A 17,850-nucleotide genomic window follows, 5' to 3' on the forward strand; every position below is an offset into this window, starting at 1 on the left:
TCTCTCTCTCTGTCTCTCTCTCTCTCTCTCTCTGTCTCTGTCTCTCTCTGTCTCTCTCTCTCTGTCTCTGTCTATCTCTTTCTCTCTCTCTCTGTGTCTCTGTCTCTCTCTCTTTTTCTCTTCTGCCTTTCCCTCCCCCCCCCTCCCGCCCCAGGTCTTCTCCCTTTCTGCATTCCTTAAGTTTTTATGATTTCCATTATAAGTTCTGCATAGTTTATCTGAATTTCCAAACCCTTTCTCTCACTTAGGCATCATTTTTACATCTTCATTTTGAAAAGACAAATCCATATGGACATCAAATTTCTCTTCAGATTCAGCATGTCTAAAACTAACATTATTAACATCTCTTCAAATCAGATTTATTTTTTAACGTTCCTTTCCTCCCACAATCATGAAAATTCAGATAGATTCAGAATTTTGAAATCATATTTGACCATTCCATTTCCTTCAGCCTCCATTATAGTTACAAAATTAAATAGACTCTTACCTTTGAGATTCTTCTCTTACTTATCACTTCTCCATTACCATTAAGACAACTCGAGTCTTGATATTTATTTGGATCTGGGTTTTATTGCAATTCTGTCACTTTCTAACTTGTCTTACTTCCACTCTGCATCTGCTTTAATCTGTTTTCTAAATGATCACGAGATTAATCTACCTACAAATGACTCTTGTGTCACTCTTAAGCTTAAATAGTATTTTCTAGAGAATGAAATCCGGTCTCCTCAATTTGGCATGCAGGATTCTTCACAAATTCTTCGCTTTTGTCCATTCTCCATTAAACTATCAAAGTAATTTTCCTGAAGTGCAAATTCAACCACATCACCCTTCTCTACAATAAATTACAATCCCCATCACCTCCAGAATTAAATATAAAATGAACTTTTTTGCATGCAAATCCCTCCATAAAATAAACTCTACTCCTGCCTTTTCCATTTCTTATACCTTGCAGCTTCCACATTTTTTTCAGTGACACAGTTCTTTGATGTTCCTCCACAAACTACTCTATCCGAAGGCATTTTCACTAGCTTTCCCTTCTGTCTGAATTATTCTTCCTCATCTGCCTTTTGGCTTCCATGGCTTGCTTCAAGTCCCCAAGAAAATCTCACTGTCTACAGTGAGTCCTTACCAATCTTTCTTTATTCTAGTGCTTTACTTCTATTGAATATTTCTTATTTACCCTATACATGGCCTCTTTGTACACATTTGTTTCATGTTATCTCCCGCATTAGCCTGTGAGTTCCTTAATGTCAGGAACTGTCTTCTGTTTCTCTTTATATCATCCGTTATTAACTCAGTGTCTGGTACATAGCAGTTGCTTAATAAGTCCTTGTTAGTTTATTGAAAGCAATCATTACCATCATTATCATCAAGAAATTAGGGCAAAGAAAAGACTGATCATTGCGCATAGCCTTTTCTCTTTCACTTGTTGAAAAATATTCCTTGTTCTATTTCCCATTTAACCACTGCCCTTTTCCTATCTCGAGTTTATTGTTTCCATAGAAGATGCGGAACAAAGATCCTACTATTATATAAGATACAATTAAATCAAAATAACTCAGAGAAATACAATTAACATATTCTGAAGGGGTGCAAACTAATGCAATCACAATCTATTTCATTAATGTAGAAGGGGAATCATGAAAGAGTCTGTACCTGCTTCTGACAAAATTTTGACAGCACAGTGACAGTATAGAAGTCATGTTTGACATCTGATATGAATCACCCTTATGGTTGCTCACTCTGGGTCAATGGTGGGCCAATGTTTTGAATGTTATGTGGTAGAAGTTAAGAAGGTGGAATCCAGATAAAATGGCTACTTATCAGGTTTTGTTTGGATTGCCTGATGTTTAAATTATGTTTAGATGATACAGCAAAGGCTGCAATATTTTTACTTTCATCTTTTTTTCCCAGTGTTTAGATGAAGTAGAAATTATGCCCTTGTTAGCAGTAACTTTTAAAACATTGTAAAAATAGGTGAATATCACTTTATATATATAATATATTTATACTTTATATATTGTAAGTATACAAAAATGTTATAAATATATGTATATATTTTATACATACACACAATGGTAATTCACAAATTAACACATTATATATGTTATACATATGAGCGTGATTATTTATTTACACTACATACATAAACACAAAGTATGTTATACATACACATATATGTATGGCATATGTTGCATATTGATGGTAGATATGTATAAATAAACTTAAAAATGTATGCATGACATATAATATACACACATGTAGACATTAAAATTGAAATTCTTAATAACTTTATAGGATTTAATGGTGTTTTGATCCTCTTATAAAAACATAAAGAATATAATTATAATTTTCTTCTTTGAACACGTGTATGTGTTCCTTCCCATCAAAAAAAAATCTATGAGAAAAAATGATCATTGTGGTTCCTAATTCTTTACTCAGGAGCAGCTTGTCTCTTGCTTTGGAATTCTATGTTTAACCCCAATTTTGACACTAAAGAAAAATTAACAGATTAATAACTTAAAAGTAAAGTAACATGTAATTTACAAATTATTTGTCTTATCATTTAACCCTTTTTGAAAGAATCTTGTAGTAATTTTATAATTACATATTATTTAATTGAGCCACTAAAAAATAGAATTATCTATTTTAATTGCATGGTAAGGTTTTGTCAATGCATCTTGTGATTACTTAGTAATGATTTATATAGAGGGAGAAATGCTGAAGTGCTGGTGTTGGCCTTTGACTCTCCATTAAAAGTGCAATACAAACTAATGGTTGGATAAGTGTTTGTCCCTTTCAAAGGTGAGTCTGAGCAGAAATTCCATTTAAAATGTGTACAAGGGCACAGAAAACTACTTTGAAAAGGAGGATAGTGAGAAATATCTTGTCAACTCTTCTCATAGCTCTCAAACTAATTTTCTCCTGACTCTGTCATACATGATAGGTAAGGTTTTTGTTGTTGGTATTGTTGTCTTCATCCTCTGAAGTGCAAATACTGCTTTCTATAGGAATCTGAGAGTGGAGAAAAACCATATACACAAGGAAAGCCAACCGACTCCCTGAAATAAGAGATAGGCTTTAATAATGATGACAGATAGATACTTTCATTTTAACTGAAGCATAAATCAGCCCTTCACAAGGCAGAGAGGTATGGGGAATCCAATGTAATGCACACATGCTTTCCTTATTAAATATATCATCTCTTTACTCTGCAGCTTTAGTCAAAGCAATGGATTAAAATGATGAGCAGCCCTGCCATTTTCAAACACGCTCCCCACATCCATATTTACCAAAAACAGGAAAAAACTGGTTCACAAGTCAAACAGGGCAAGTTAATTGTTTGCCATAAAGAGAACATCACATGTTCCATGTGTATCCCACGGTGATTATTTCCACACTTTATATGTGAGGAAACACATTGGGTAGCTAGATGGTTCAGTAGATGGAGCACTGGGCTTGGAATCAGGAAGAATCAGTTTTTGGAGCTCAAATCTGGCCTCAGACATGTACTAGCTATGTGACCCTGAGCAAGTCACTTAACCGTGTTTGCCTCAGTTCCTAATCTGTAAAATGATCTATAGAAGGAAAGATCAAACCACTCTACTATCTTTGCCAAGAAAACAACAAAAAGAGTCACAAAGAGTTAGACATAACTGAAAAATGACTAACAACAACAAAATGCACACCCTATTCACATGCACACAGAAACTATCTACAAATTGTACCCAACCCCCACCAAAAAAAGGAAATCAAAGATCATTTAGAGAATAATTAATGTATGATTTCTGCTGTTAAGTCAGACATATGAACAAAAACCATCTAACTTCCATGTGATTTTTATGTATCAGTTGACAATAAAAACTGTCATAATATGGTACCTTCATTATTAATATGGGTAAGATCCTATTGCCTGGCAACATGACATAGTAGATTAATGGACAACTTCAGAATTTGGAAGACTGCATACACTATCTGCCTTTCATAAAGAGTGTGTGACTATGGATTTGTTATGTAATTGTTTGATGTCCTTGGAAACTCTTTTATGCTGTTAACTAAACTATCACATGTCACTAATGGGCATTAAATGTGATTTGATTCAACAGAAAGGATTGGGACAAAGACTAATCCCACATTCACTTTGGTAGTTTTTTGCTCTGTGATTAAAAAAAAAGTGATAAATAAACCATATTTTCTATTATTTTATGAGAGGGGACACCATTCTCTTCTCTTTCTGTATTACTGTTCTAACTTGTAAGTCTAAGTGGTATAATTACTGTGAATTTACCCTTTCAGAATCATCTATAAACTTCTATACCACTTTCAAAACCTTGCTTCTCTCCTAAACTTGCTATATGAAACTGATCCATTATCACATAACTTTGGCATAAGAGATTTGCTTTCTCACAGAAATAGATGCAATAGGCTTAACAGAATGTAATTATTTATTGTCCTCAATAAACATACATCAGAGTGCTGGACGCTAAGTCCAGGCCTTATGAGAATACACGGAGTTCTTGGCTGATGGAATTTCCAAGTGGGCTTTGGAGCATATGCCAGCATTCTAAAACTGGTCTCAGTCTGCTAAACATACGGTTAAAAAAGAGGCATCTTTTTAATTCATCACAGAATTGAAATTGAGGTGCATTCCAAAGGAATTGTTCATCTAGAAACAGTTGTGTGGTATGAAGTCTTTTCATACTTGTTGCCATTATAGTAGGAAATGATGCTAAAGACCTCTGAGTTAGTAAAGGATCTCTGACTTTCTCATCCAGAACTGGCATGAAGCCAAGATTACATGGTTCTAATGTTGCCATAGCTCTATTAGATTAAGTTTTCCTATTTTACTGGACAAGATTGAAAGTAGCTATGCCTTTGGAATCTAGGAAAGGATAAATGAGTGCATTAAATGAGGTCTGAGAATCCATGATACATTTTTGTGGCTAAGTAACTTGGCAACAAAGCGATACAGAATCAAGGCCCTAGTGAATAACCTTTAAGATCACATCCAAAGGTAGCTAAAATAGATTAATCTATCAGTGGTAATATGACATCTTTAGACATGCATTAAGAGAGGAGGAAACTTGTGTTAAGTTTGATGCAATTCTCTGTATGGATGAAGGTGATAGAAGAGAAAGTGAGATCTTCAGTTATTGGGGGTGAAGAAGGAGGTGTTTGTATTCTTTTCTTATATATTTAAAATAAATAATCCATTATAAAACCTAATGAATCTTAATTGAAAAAACAGAATCAAGGAATTAATTACTGGCCTGTAACAGGAGGAAGACCACACTGAAATGTGGTTTTTAGCTGATGGCCTAAGAGAAGAGTTACCTCAATCCAGGGGTATACTGGGAAATATTTAACAACCAGTTGCCTCAAACTAGGTGGAAGACACATTTTAAATTTAACCTATATTATTAGGATTTTGTCCACCATTTTCTTATCTGGACAATCAAGAAAGCAATCAAGTAGTCCGAGTTTGCAGAATTTCTTGATTTCCTTGATTCAAATTCTCATGCTGAAATTTTAACAAAGAGCTGCAAGCAGGTTCAAGTTGACTCTACCATACTCTTGCACCAAAACCCAAAGAGGTCTGCCAGAAAACTGAATGGGAGATGCATCTTTCCTTGGACAACTAGAAAAAAAGAAGTCTGTAAATTTATGTTTATAGTTATCAGTTAAAACTTATCAGTTAAAAATAATTCTATTGAAGATGGTGGAGTAGAAGCAGGTCCTTGGCTCACGGCTTCAACCTTCCCTAATTCATGTAAAAGGGAACGCTAAACAAACTTTGCAACTACAGAACCCACAAAATGACACAGAGAAGCTAACCTCCCTCTTAGGACAGCCCGGCAGGCCAGCAGGAATCTTCCAGTGCAGTGCTCTTGGACCTGAGCCCAGCTGCACACAGAGGTTTTAGCCCCAGGGCAGGCCTGAAAAGCTGACAGTTGGAGGAACTCCAGATCAGCTGCAGCTGTGGTCATTTCCAGATTTATCAACACATAGATGTTAAGGACAAAGTGAGAGGTCAGTGCAGTATGTACTTTGGGACCCAATAGTTGGGAGTTCCTGGGCTTTTGCTCCAAGGGCGAGAAGCCGCTGAGGGCTGCTTTGTAGCCCCAGCTGTCACACTGCAGCTTCAGCTCCTGGCCTGAAGAGTGAAGGGGGACCAAGCGACCAGTCTGAGGGGTAATTGCTTTTGCTTTAACCTGCTTGGATCTGCATTGCGGTCTAGGGTGGAGGTCCTGGGGTTTGTGTCCAGCTTTAAAGAGAATGTGGAGACTTCAGCAAGGGCTCCCGAAAAATTCCTCCAACAACAGAGAAAACCCCAGCATTCGGGACGAAAGCTCCCCTGTCTGGTTGCAGAGTCCTGCTGTGGCAAAAACCAAAAGTCAAGTAATTCAGTGGCAACATGCCCAGGCAAAGGAAACAAAGCAAATAGAAGAACCCAAAGTTACACTCCTATTTTGGGGACAAAAAGGATCAAAGCAATGAAAAGGAGGAAGACAGTGAAGTCAGAAGTCCTGCACCAAAAACATCGAAGGAAAATATGAGCTGGTTACAGGCCATAGAGCACCTTAAGAAGCGAATAAGATAAGTGGAGGCAAAATTGGGAAGAGAAATAAGAACAATGCGAGAAAATTATGAAATGAGAGTTAAAAGCCTCACTGAGGAAAATAACACCTTAAAAAATGGACTAACTCAAATGTCAAAAGAGGCTCAAAAAGGTAATGAGGAGAAGAATGCCTTAAAAAGCCAAATTTGACAGATGGAAAAAGAATCTCAAAAGCTTACTGAGGAAAATCATTCCTTCAGAATTAGATTGAAGCAAATGGAAGCTAGTGACTTTATGAGAAATCAAGGTGCTGTTAAATAGATCCAAACAAATTAAAGAATAGAAGCTAATGTGAAATATCTCATTGGAAAAACCACTGACCTGGAAAATAGATCCAGGAGAGATAATTTAAAAATTATTGGACTACCTGAAAGCCATGATCAAAGAAAGAACCTAGAAATTATCCTCCAAGAAATTCCCAAGGAAAAATGCCTTGATGTTTTAGAACCAGAGGGTAAAATAGATCTTGAAAGAATCCACCCATCACCTCCTGAAAAAAGATCTCAAAAAGAAAATTCCTAGGAATATTACAGCCAACTTGCAAAATTTTGAGATTAAGGAGAGAATATTACAATAAGTCAGGAAGAAAAAAATGTAATATTGTGGAAACACAATCAGGAAAACCCAGGATCTGTCAGCTTCTACACTGAGGGACTGAAGGGCTTGGAATATGATATTCCGGAGGGCAAAGGAGCTGGGATTAAAACCAATAATCACGTACCCAGCAAAACTGAGTATCATGTTTCAGGGGAAAATATTGTTATTCAGTGGAATAGAGGACTTTCAAGCATTCTTGATGAAAAAACCAGAGTTGAATAGAAAATTTGACATTCAGATACAAGAAGCAAGAGGACAATGAGCAGTTAAACAGGGAAAAGTCACCATAAGGAACTTATCCAAGTGGAGCTATTAACTTTCCTACATGGAAAAATAATAATTTTAACTGATGAAACTTTTCTCAGCATGAAAATATTTGAGGGAATATATATATATATATTTTTTTTTGGGGGGGGTGTATGTGTGTGTATATATATATACATTTGTGTGTATGTGTATATGTGTGTATGTGTGTATATATATGTGTGTGTATGTATATATGTGTGTATGTGTATATAGATAGAGGACACAGGTCCAATTTAATAGGAAGGGATGATACTTAAAAGGTGAAATTAAGAGGTGAGAGAGGAATATAATGAGAGGAGATTGGGAAAGACAGAATGGGGTAAACTATCTCATATAGGAGAGGCATCAGAAAATGGTTACAATGGAGGGGAAGAATAGGAAGACAAAAGGGAATGGGTCAACCTTATTGTCATTGAATTTTGTTCAGGGAGGAAATGAACTACAGACTCAATAGGCTATCTCACCCTACAAGAGAGTAGGGGGGAAGGGGATGAGAGTGGGGATGATGCAATGGAGGGCAGACTGGGGGTGGAGGGAAGTTGGAAGCACCCACTTTTGAAAAGGTACAGGATCAAAGTAGACAATAGAACTAGTTGAAGGTGAGATAGGAGGGAGGAAAATATAGTCAGTCTTACAATATATCGACTCTGTTAATGTTTTGCATAAGCTACACATATACAACCTATATTGAACTGCTCATCTTTCCAGTAAGGGTAGTTGACAAGGGAGGAAGGGAATGAATCTGGAATTCAAAGTTTTAAAATAAAATGTTTAAATATATATATATATATACATATATATATATATATATATATATATATATATATACTGTTAATAATACTATTTTACATGTATTTAGGAAATAAGATATAGAAGCACTGGGGCATAGAGATCCACCATGTCCTACTGGAAAAGTCAAAGGGGGCATGAGAGAAGATATGGGAGAGAGCAGATTGGAGGAGTGGATATACTGTAGGACTGCTATTTTGGGGTGGTTCGTAGGGGAAAAATGGGGAGAAAATGTGTAACTCAAATTCTGGTGGAAATTAATGATGTGAATCAGAACTTAATAAAGCATATGAAAAATGAAAAATATTTCTGTTTTTGAGAGATTTGAGTCAAATGGCAGAAAAAGACAGGAACTTGACTGAGCTCTTTGCCAAACCCCTTTTAGCAACTTCTTAAAAAAAAAAACTGATTCAGTGGTGCCAGTGGCTGCTTCTGAAGCTCTCACCTCATTTTCAATAAAAGGGTTGAACAACCCGTCCAACGGAGATATTAGGAGTCTCTTTCCTGCCACTGGGGGAAGGACTTCGATGCTTTGCTCATACTCAGATTCAGGGCAGTCCCAGGGTGAGGAGCAGTACTAGCACATGAGAGTTTATGGCCACAGGAGAGCTGAGACACTTGTCCCAGTTTCAAAATAGAAAAGAGTGCTTGTGGTCTCTCATAGATCAGAGCACAGAAAAAAAGAATAATAAACCCACCTCTCCTTAGATCATACTACCTTCAAGAAACTGAAAACTTAAGACCCACAGAATAAGGTCTGAAAACAGCTGCACAAATCCTTGAAGCTTGGGAGAGTGTGCCCTCTAACATAGAAGCAGAGATTCACTTTTATATAGATTTAAAAGTGAAGAAATAGGCAGGAAAATGAGCAAGAAAAAAAATCTGACTATAGAAAGTTAGTGTGGTGACAAATAAGATGAAAGTATGTGCTTAGAAAAAGACAACAAATTCAAAATTCCTACCTCCAAATTCATTATATATATGTATGTATGTATCAGTCATAGAAGGGCTCAAAAAGGATTTTGGAAATCAAGAAAGAGAGGTAGAGGAAAAATTGAGAAGAGAAGTAAGAAGGATATGAAAAAATCATGAAAAAGAATCAAGATCTAGGTAAAGGAAGCACAAAACTTACTTAGGAAAATGGCACCTGAAAATCCAAAATGGGCCAAGTGGTAAAAGAGATACAAAATTCCACTGAGGAAAAGAATGCTTTGAAAAGCAGAATTGGTCAAATGGAAAAAGAGGCACAAAAAGTCAGTGAAGAAAAGAAGTCATTAAAAAATAAACTTGGTCAAATAGAAAAGGAGGCACAAAAGCTCACTGAAGAAAGTAATTTCTTAAAATTATAATTGAACAAGTGAAAATTAATGACTATATAGGACATCAATAAACAATAAAATAAAATAAAAATTGACCAATAATATGAAATATTTCATTGGAAAAACAAGTGACCTAGAAAACAGTTCCAAGAATGATAATTTAAAATTTATTCTACTACTTGAATGTCAAGATCAAAAAAGAGTTTAGACACAATCTTTCAAGACATTATCAAGGAAAACTGCCCTGATATTTTAGAACCAGAGGGTAAAATAAGATACAAAGAGCATAAAAATAAGGAAAATGAGGGATATGTACAAAAATATTTATAGTCACTATTTTCAGATGGTTAAGATGTGAAATTGAGGGGATGCCCATCAATTGGGGCATGGCTGAACATGTTATAGTCTTTGATTGTGATGGAATACTATAGTGTTATGAGAAATGTTGAGCAAGATGATATCAGAAAAATCTGGAAGTACTTACATGAATTGATGCAAAGTGAAATGAGTAGAAACAGAAGAACACTGTATATAATAAGAGCAATACTATAAGATGATCACCTAGGAAATATTTGATTATCTCTGGTAATACTATGATACAATACAACTCTTAAGTACTTATAATGGAAAATATTATTTATCCCCAGAAAAAGAAATGATGGGGCAGAATACAGATCAAAGCATACTTTTTAAACTTTCTTTATTCTTCTTGTTCTTTTTTTCTCTCTTTTCTTTTACAACATGATTAATTGGAATATATTTTACCTGCAAAAAATATATAACATATTGAATTACTTGCCTTCTCAATGAAGGGACTGGGGATGGAATGAGAGAATTTGAAACTCAAAATTTGCTAAACCAAATTTAAAATTTGTTTTTACCTGTAATTTGAGGGAAATAAAATACTAAATAAATATATTTTAAAAAAACATGAAAAAATTTCTAATATGTAACTGTATTGTCATAGTGTCTCCCAGATTTGAGAAGCTCCCAGACAGTGTATAATTCACTCTGGATCCATAAGTCCTTGGGAAAACCTAGTTTAGTTTGTTGAGTTACTTATAAGATTTCCTTCTATGAGTGGAAGAATAGAAATACAAGGCTTTCCTTCAATTTTCAAAACCAGTAAGTAGTTCCAGTATCTATATAAAAACTCAGTATCTCTATACAAGGATCTCTGTTCCTAAAGGAGCTTATAGCATAATGAGGGAAGGAAACATACAAAAGGAAGAGAAACAATAATTCCAGGAGCCAAGAATAAGCAGTAAATTGCTGTCCCTTTCCTATATTCAACTCCAAGTTACCAGATAACCATAAAAGAGCATCCCAGAACAAATCCTGGAACATTGATGCCAGAGGAAAGAGGGGATGGAGAAGTCTTTTTAACAGGGAGACTTGTATGATTGATGAGAAAAATCCATCTCAATAGGGTAAGGGGTGCAGTCCAGGCCAGGAAGCATTCCTGCAAGTGAGAAGTAAATCCCACCTCAGAAAAACAACAGGAGATTCTGAACCCCAACATGGAGGAAGAAGGAAATGCCACCACCAGGACCCCTGCATGCCATAGCATAGCCAGGGGAACAAGGAGATTTCATATCTGAACAGTACCATATGCTTTGTCAAAGCCAAACACCACCCACCCCACCCCCATCCTTGTCAGGTAGGCATCTTGCAGTAGTCGGACCTTTGTGTGTTTCAACATCGCCCTGGAAGGTATCCCATGGCAACTGGACCTCCCATATTATTTAGCATGGGCTCCAGGAAGACTAGTGTCCTCCGGTGGCAGGACTTCCAGGTGTTTCACCACAGCTCTGGGCAACCAATCATCCTCCAAGGGAAAGATATCCCTGTGCTTCAGAGTAGACACAGGGTATTGAAGAGAAAAGAAACAAACACAGTCACAGCACACAACAGATACCATCACTAGCGCCCTAGCTTAGCACTAGAGAAGCTGTCAGATGCTTATGGCCTCCAGCAGCACTAAGACATCCCCCACACCACTTCAACAGTGCAGCACCAGATGCAAGCATCCCCCCATGGGCCTTAGGGAAAAGTCAGTACAGCACCAGGTAAGCAGACAGAACCTGCAGCCACTAGCACAAGAGGCTTGAGACAGTGTCCCTTTCCAAACTGGGAGCAGAGCTCAAAATAAAAAGAATGCAAAAAGGCAAAAAAGGGGTTGGGGTAACAGAAAATCACAAAAAAAATAAATCTGATCATAGAAAATTAGTATGGTGACAGGGAAGACCAAGACACAAACTCAGAAAAAACACAACAATGTCAAAACTCTTACAGATAACATACCAAAGAAAAACAGGAAGTCATCTCAAATCCCGAAAGAACTCATGGAAAAGCTCAAAATTGGGCTTAAAATTTTTACAAAAAATGTGGAAAAAAATGAAAGTATTGCCAGAGAATTATGAAAAAGAAAGACTCAAACAGCTTGGAAAACTGCTTTAAAAAGTAAAATTGGCCAAATTTAAAGGGAGTTACAAAAAATTCATGGAAGAAAACAACTCCCTAAAGAGGACAATTGGTCAAATGGAAATGAAAGTACAAAAGCTAATTGAGGAAAGCAACACCTTAAAAGTCAGAATGGGGCAAGTAGGGGGAAATGACAGAAGGCAGGGCAAATCAGGGGAGGTGGTAGACAGAAGAAAAAACTACTGATGTGGAAAAAGGTGAATGGAGAAAAAGGCTAAAGAGGAGAAAAATAGAATGGAGGGAAATACACAGGTATTAATCATAATTGTGAATGTGAATGGGATGAACTCTCCCATAAAACAGAAGTGGATAGCAGAGTATATAAAAAACCAGTATCCTACAATATGTTGCTCACAAGAAACACACTTTAAGCAGAGAGACACACACAAGGTAAAAGAAAACCTGAAAAGACTTGTGTGAACTAATGTAAAGGGACATGAGCAGAAAAAGGAAAACACTATATACAGTATCAGCAACATCATGTGATGATCAACTATGAATCGCTCAGCTCTTCTCAGCAATGCAATGATCCCAGACAAGTACAAAGGGCACATGAAAGAAAATGCTAACCATACCAAGAAAGAGGACTGATGGACTCTGAATATAGATTTTTTTTCCCATTTTATTGTTTCTTACATAGTTTTTTTTTCTTTTTATCTGTTTGTTCTTCCACAATTGTAATGAATGTTGATATGTGTTTTAAATAATGGCATATATATAAGCAATATTTAATTGCAAACCATTTTCAGAAGAGGGGAGAGGAAAGAGGGAGAGAGAAAAAATGGAACTCAAAATCTTATAATATAAATGCTAAAATTTTTCTTGATTTATTAATTGTGGAAAAAATAAAATACTATTTAAACAACTACAAAAAAGAAAGAGTTGAAATGTGGGTAAAGAGAAAGGACAAGATAACTGATATCGGGCATGGTAGAAAATTCTATCAGATTAGTCTTAAAGTAGTACAACAAGGTGAGAAATGAGGGGATTTCTGAGCTGAACTCTCTCCTTAAATGGAAGTTTGAAATTCATGGCACTATCCTCTTGTTATAGGTAGAGGACAGTATATACTAGAGGACAGTACTATGGTGGAAAGCTAAGACTGATAAGATCTTAAACAATGATGAGTTTATCCTAATAATGAGCTTCTCTAGGGATGGTAAAGAAATCAGTCAGAAAAGTCTCAAAGTGGTGCATACAGCTAAGAAATAAATTTATTGGGGTGGCTAGGTGGCACAGTGACTAAAGTGCCAGCCCCCAGAGTCAGGAGGAACTTAGTTCAGTTCTGGCCTCAGATACTGAACACCCACATTGAAAAAAAAAAAAAAACTAGCCATGTAACCTTAAGAAAGTTACTTAACCCCAATTGTCCTCAAAAAGGAAAAAAAAATCTTTTTTGCTCTCATTCATACTACTTTAAACAATCAGAGTGTCACATGTGAGTAGGGACCAGTCATTTGTCTTCTCCAAGTCTCAAGTTCCTCATGTGTAAAAAAGGTAAGACCTCTAAGATTTCTTGCAACTCTAAAGCTACATCTATATGTAGATAAACACAGATATACATATGTAAAACACACACACACACACATATATATATATATATATATTTGTGGGTATATATGTCTGTATATAAATCTACATATATATACATACATACATTTTATATTTACTTGTTAAAATTTTGTTTTTTTAAATTTTATTTATTCTTAGTTTACAACATTCATTTCCACAACATTCTGAGTTACAAATTTTCTCCCCATCATTCTCCTACCCACCAACCCAGAATAGCCATCCCACTGAATACACCCTCCCCCCAATCAGCTCTCTCCTATATCCACTCCCATTTTCCTTCCAACTTTCCAGTAGGATGGATACCATACCACAGTGCATGTGTATATTATTTCCCAGTGCATGCAATACACACACACACACACACACACACACACATATACAATCAGGCTATATATATATATATATATATATACAATCTGCAGGTCAGGATCTCTGAAGCAGCCACATGGTAGTGGCTGCATGGTGGCAGCACTTCAGCCACTTCTCACCTTCTCTCCCAGGGAGCAGAGGCAGGACAATGCTCTCGGTGTGCCTATTCCTGCAAAGTCTACACTGACCTTTTACTTTGCCTTTGACATTTATGGATTGATAATTCTAGAAACCCCCACAGCTGCTGGTGATCCACTATCCTGAAGTCCCCTCTAGATGCTGTTTGTACAGGCCACCTGAGGCTAAAACTGTGGGCTTATGCCAGTCTAGGCTCAGACCCCAGCATGCTGTGATGGGCACTTCCTGTCTGCCTATCGGGCTGCCTTCAATGGGAGATGTTTCTTTCTGTCACTTTGTGGATTCTGTTCTCTGAAGTTTGTTTAGAGTCATATTTTGTAGGTATTTGAGGTGGTTATGGGGGGAGCTCATGGAGTTTTCCTGCTTATATGCCACCATCTTGGCTCTGCCCAACTATATTATCCATTTACAAATAAAGAGAGAGAGAGAGTCTAACACTATACCATTTTTCTATTTTGTAAAACTTTATTTTCTTATTTTTAGATCCACATTATTTCCCACCCTTCAGGCTCTCTCCTATCCATTAAGAAAGTGAGAAATATGATACCCATAATACATATGAAATTGTGTCAAACATTTCTGCTTTAACCATGTACTGAGATGGGAGGACATAATGGAAAAAAGGAAATATACTTTAATCTATAATCTGTGTCTACCAGTTCTCTCTCTGGAGGTGGAAAGTATTTTTTATTGAGTCCTTTGGAAGTGTCTTCTATCATTGTAAAGATCAGAATAGCTAAATCTTTCATAGTTGTTCATCATTATAACATTGCTGTTACAGTGCACAGTAATCTCCCAGTTTTTCTCACTTCACTTTGCATAATTTCCTACATGTCTTGTCGTGATTTTCCTGAAACCACTCCCTTGTCATTTCTTACAACACAATAGTATTCCATCAGGAACCTATGCCACATTTTCTTCAGTCATTTCCTAATTGATAAACATTCACTTGATTTCCAATTCTTTACTACCACAAAAAAAGCTGCCATAAATATTTTTTAATGTATGGGTGTTTTTTATTTCTTTTTCCTTTGATCTTTTTAGTACAACAGAACCAGTAGTTGTACTTCTGTTTCAAAGTATATGAATAGTTTTAGAGCCCTTTGGGTATAGTTCCAAATTGTTTTCTAGAATAGTTCAATCATTTCACAACTCTACCAATATTTGTTAGTGTACCTATTTTTCCCTCATACCCTCCAGCATTTATCATTTCTGATAGGTGTGAAATGGTAGTTCAGAGTTGTTTTAATCTACATTTTTCTAAGCAATACTGATTTAGAGCAGTAATGATTTAGAACATTTTTTCACATGAAACTATGGAGTAGTTCACAGCTCCAACAGCTGTACACTAATGTACTTACATTCCCATAACTGATCATTTCTCCTTTCCCTTTATTGAGGTGTTAGTCAATGTGGTGAGCATGAGTTGATACCACATTTCTTTTACATTTCATGAATTATTATTGATTTAGAGTATTTAATTCTTATGATTACAGATAGTTTTGATTTCCTTCTTTGAAATTAACCTTTTCATAAAATGTGAACATTTATTAATTGGTGAATATATCTTTTTATATATTTGACACAGTTTTCTATGTATTTGAAAAATGAAACCTTTATAAATGAAACTTGCTATAATTCTCCCCCTCCCTCAGTTTACTGTCTTCTTTTTCCTAATTCTTGCTCTAATGAATGTTTTGTCAAACACTTTTTTAATAATATAACATCAAAATAATCTCTTTTGCATACTGTGAACTCATCTCCTTCCCAATTTTCCTCTATATATAGATAAGGTTTGTATTCTTTTTTCAATTTGTTTTTCAATTAATCTTTTATTTATTTATTTTTAATTTTCAACATTCATTTCCACAAGAATTCGAGTTACAATTTTTTTCTCCCCATATTTCCTCTACCGCTACCCCAAGACACCGAGACTACTGAGTAACCATTTTCCCAATCTCTCTCTTATATCCTACTCCAATTACCCCCCCCCACTTTCTAGTAGGTTGTAACAACAAGCACCCTAGCATACCCAAGATGACTGCTAGCACAGCCTCCTAGATCTGCTTTTCTAAAGGAAAGCAACTCAAAATGGGTTAATAATCTTGCTGTAATCAAACATATGTCATTTACCTAGTTCAGGGGAAAAAGTTCGGCAACCTGAACTTCAGAGAATACAGACAGAAGTTACAAGCAGACAAAAAAAATACAGACAGAGAAACAGATCATAAGACAGGATTCAACCTCTCTGACCATTTCATCCATGCTTAATCAGTTACCAGAGAGAGAAGCACCAACATCTGGGTTTTCAAAGTTGGAGGGCTCAATGGCTGCCCAGAGTATCATCTGGTCAAATCACACAACTCTTCTCAAAGTGATCCCCAAAGCAAAATTGCACATTAGGATATATGTAGCCTTCTTTTGGCTCAGAGGGTGTCACAGCTCTCTTGATTCACTGCTTAGTCATAAAGCAACAAGGTGTGGGCATTCTTGAAAAACAAGTCTCCCTCCATAGGCTCCATGTATCATATTCAGCCTATTAGGGGACAGAGTATATTTTCTAATCAAGGAAGGCTCTCAGTCATTTAAGCCTTTCAAGGGCCCTAGGGGCAGGGAAGATATTCAAATTCCCATTTCCATAACATTGGGCAAGATGGATTTTTAATCTCAGTGCCTGTATAAATTTCCTAGTCAGTGTAAAAAAAACATTTTTTAACATTTGTTTTTAAAACTTTGATTACCAGATTCTTCCCCTTCTTCCCTGCATCAACAAAGCAGTATTCACAATGCATACAGTAACTACAAATATGCTAATATGGTTATTAATCACAAAATGTAACAGTCTCTCTCCATGGGGAATAAATCTAGAATATTTATTCAAATACCAGCAAACTGCGTCCCAAAACCAGAAAGTCAAAACCATTGCAGTAGTTATGAAGTTGGTACATGTAATTAATGTAGAAAACACTCACATCCTCAAGCCTTCAAAATGGAACTGGCTAAAGATCCTCCTCTCTGCATTCACGGCAACTGTTCATTGTCCATGAAATGCGCTCCCATCAGCTCTGGCCCCTCCGCAGTTCCCCTCCCTGGCAGTCCTCAGCAGGAGTCCTTAGCAGAAAACTGGCTGGCTCAAAAAGAGGAGTTCATGCCATTACCACAACCATGCTGTTGATACTGCCACTACTGCTTCCTCCACCACAGCACGCATTCTAGCTTGGCTCTCTGCCTCCTTTTGCCTAACCCCTTCCTGCTACATCAGCAAATTCAAGGGGCATGAAAGATCTTTAAATCCCACACACCTTACTTTCCCTCCTCACCCTATCCCACTGGGAAGATAAGCAATTCAATAGAGGTTGTACATATGTAGTTATGCAAAATATTTCCATAGTAGATATATTGTGAAAGACTAACTATATTTCCCTCAATTCTATGCAGGTACTCACTTACACTATTTTTAACTTTGACACTGTACCTTTTCAAAAGTGTGTGCTTCTAACTACCCCCCCCCCAATCTGCCTTTCCTTTTATCATCCCACCTCTTATTCCCTTCCCCCCTACTTGCCTATAAGCTAAGATACCCAATTGAGCGTGTATGCTATTCCCTCCTTAAGGCAAATTCAATGAGAGTAAAGTTGACCCATTCCCTTTCACCTT

At 36.4% G+C, this 17,850-nt stretch overlaps 1 pseudogene; it reads right to left on the reverse strand.

Annotated features, from left to right (window-relative positions):
* LOC138159098 (eukaryotic translation initiation factor 4E pseudogene) overlaps positions 1 to 17,469 on the reverse strand; it is a 45,327-nt pseudogene extending 27,858 nt beyond the window's left edge.
* Positions 17,470 to 17,850: the final 381 nt, after the last annotated feature.

Source organism: Petaurus breviceps, unplaced genomic scaffold (assembly GCF_028583685.1).
Source record: "Petaurus breviceps papuanus isolate PSGF00001 unplaced genomic scaffold, PetGlider_PUasm1.0 175, whole genome shotgun sequence".
Classification (NCBI taxonomy): domain Eukaryota; kingdom Metazoa; phylum Chordata; class Mammalia; order Diprotodontia; family Petauridae; genus Petaurus; species Petaurus breviceps.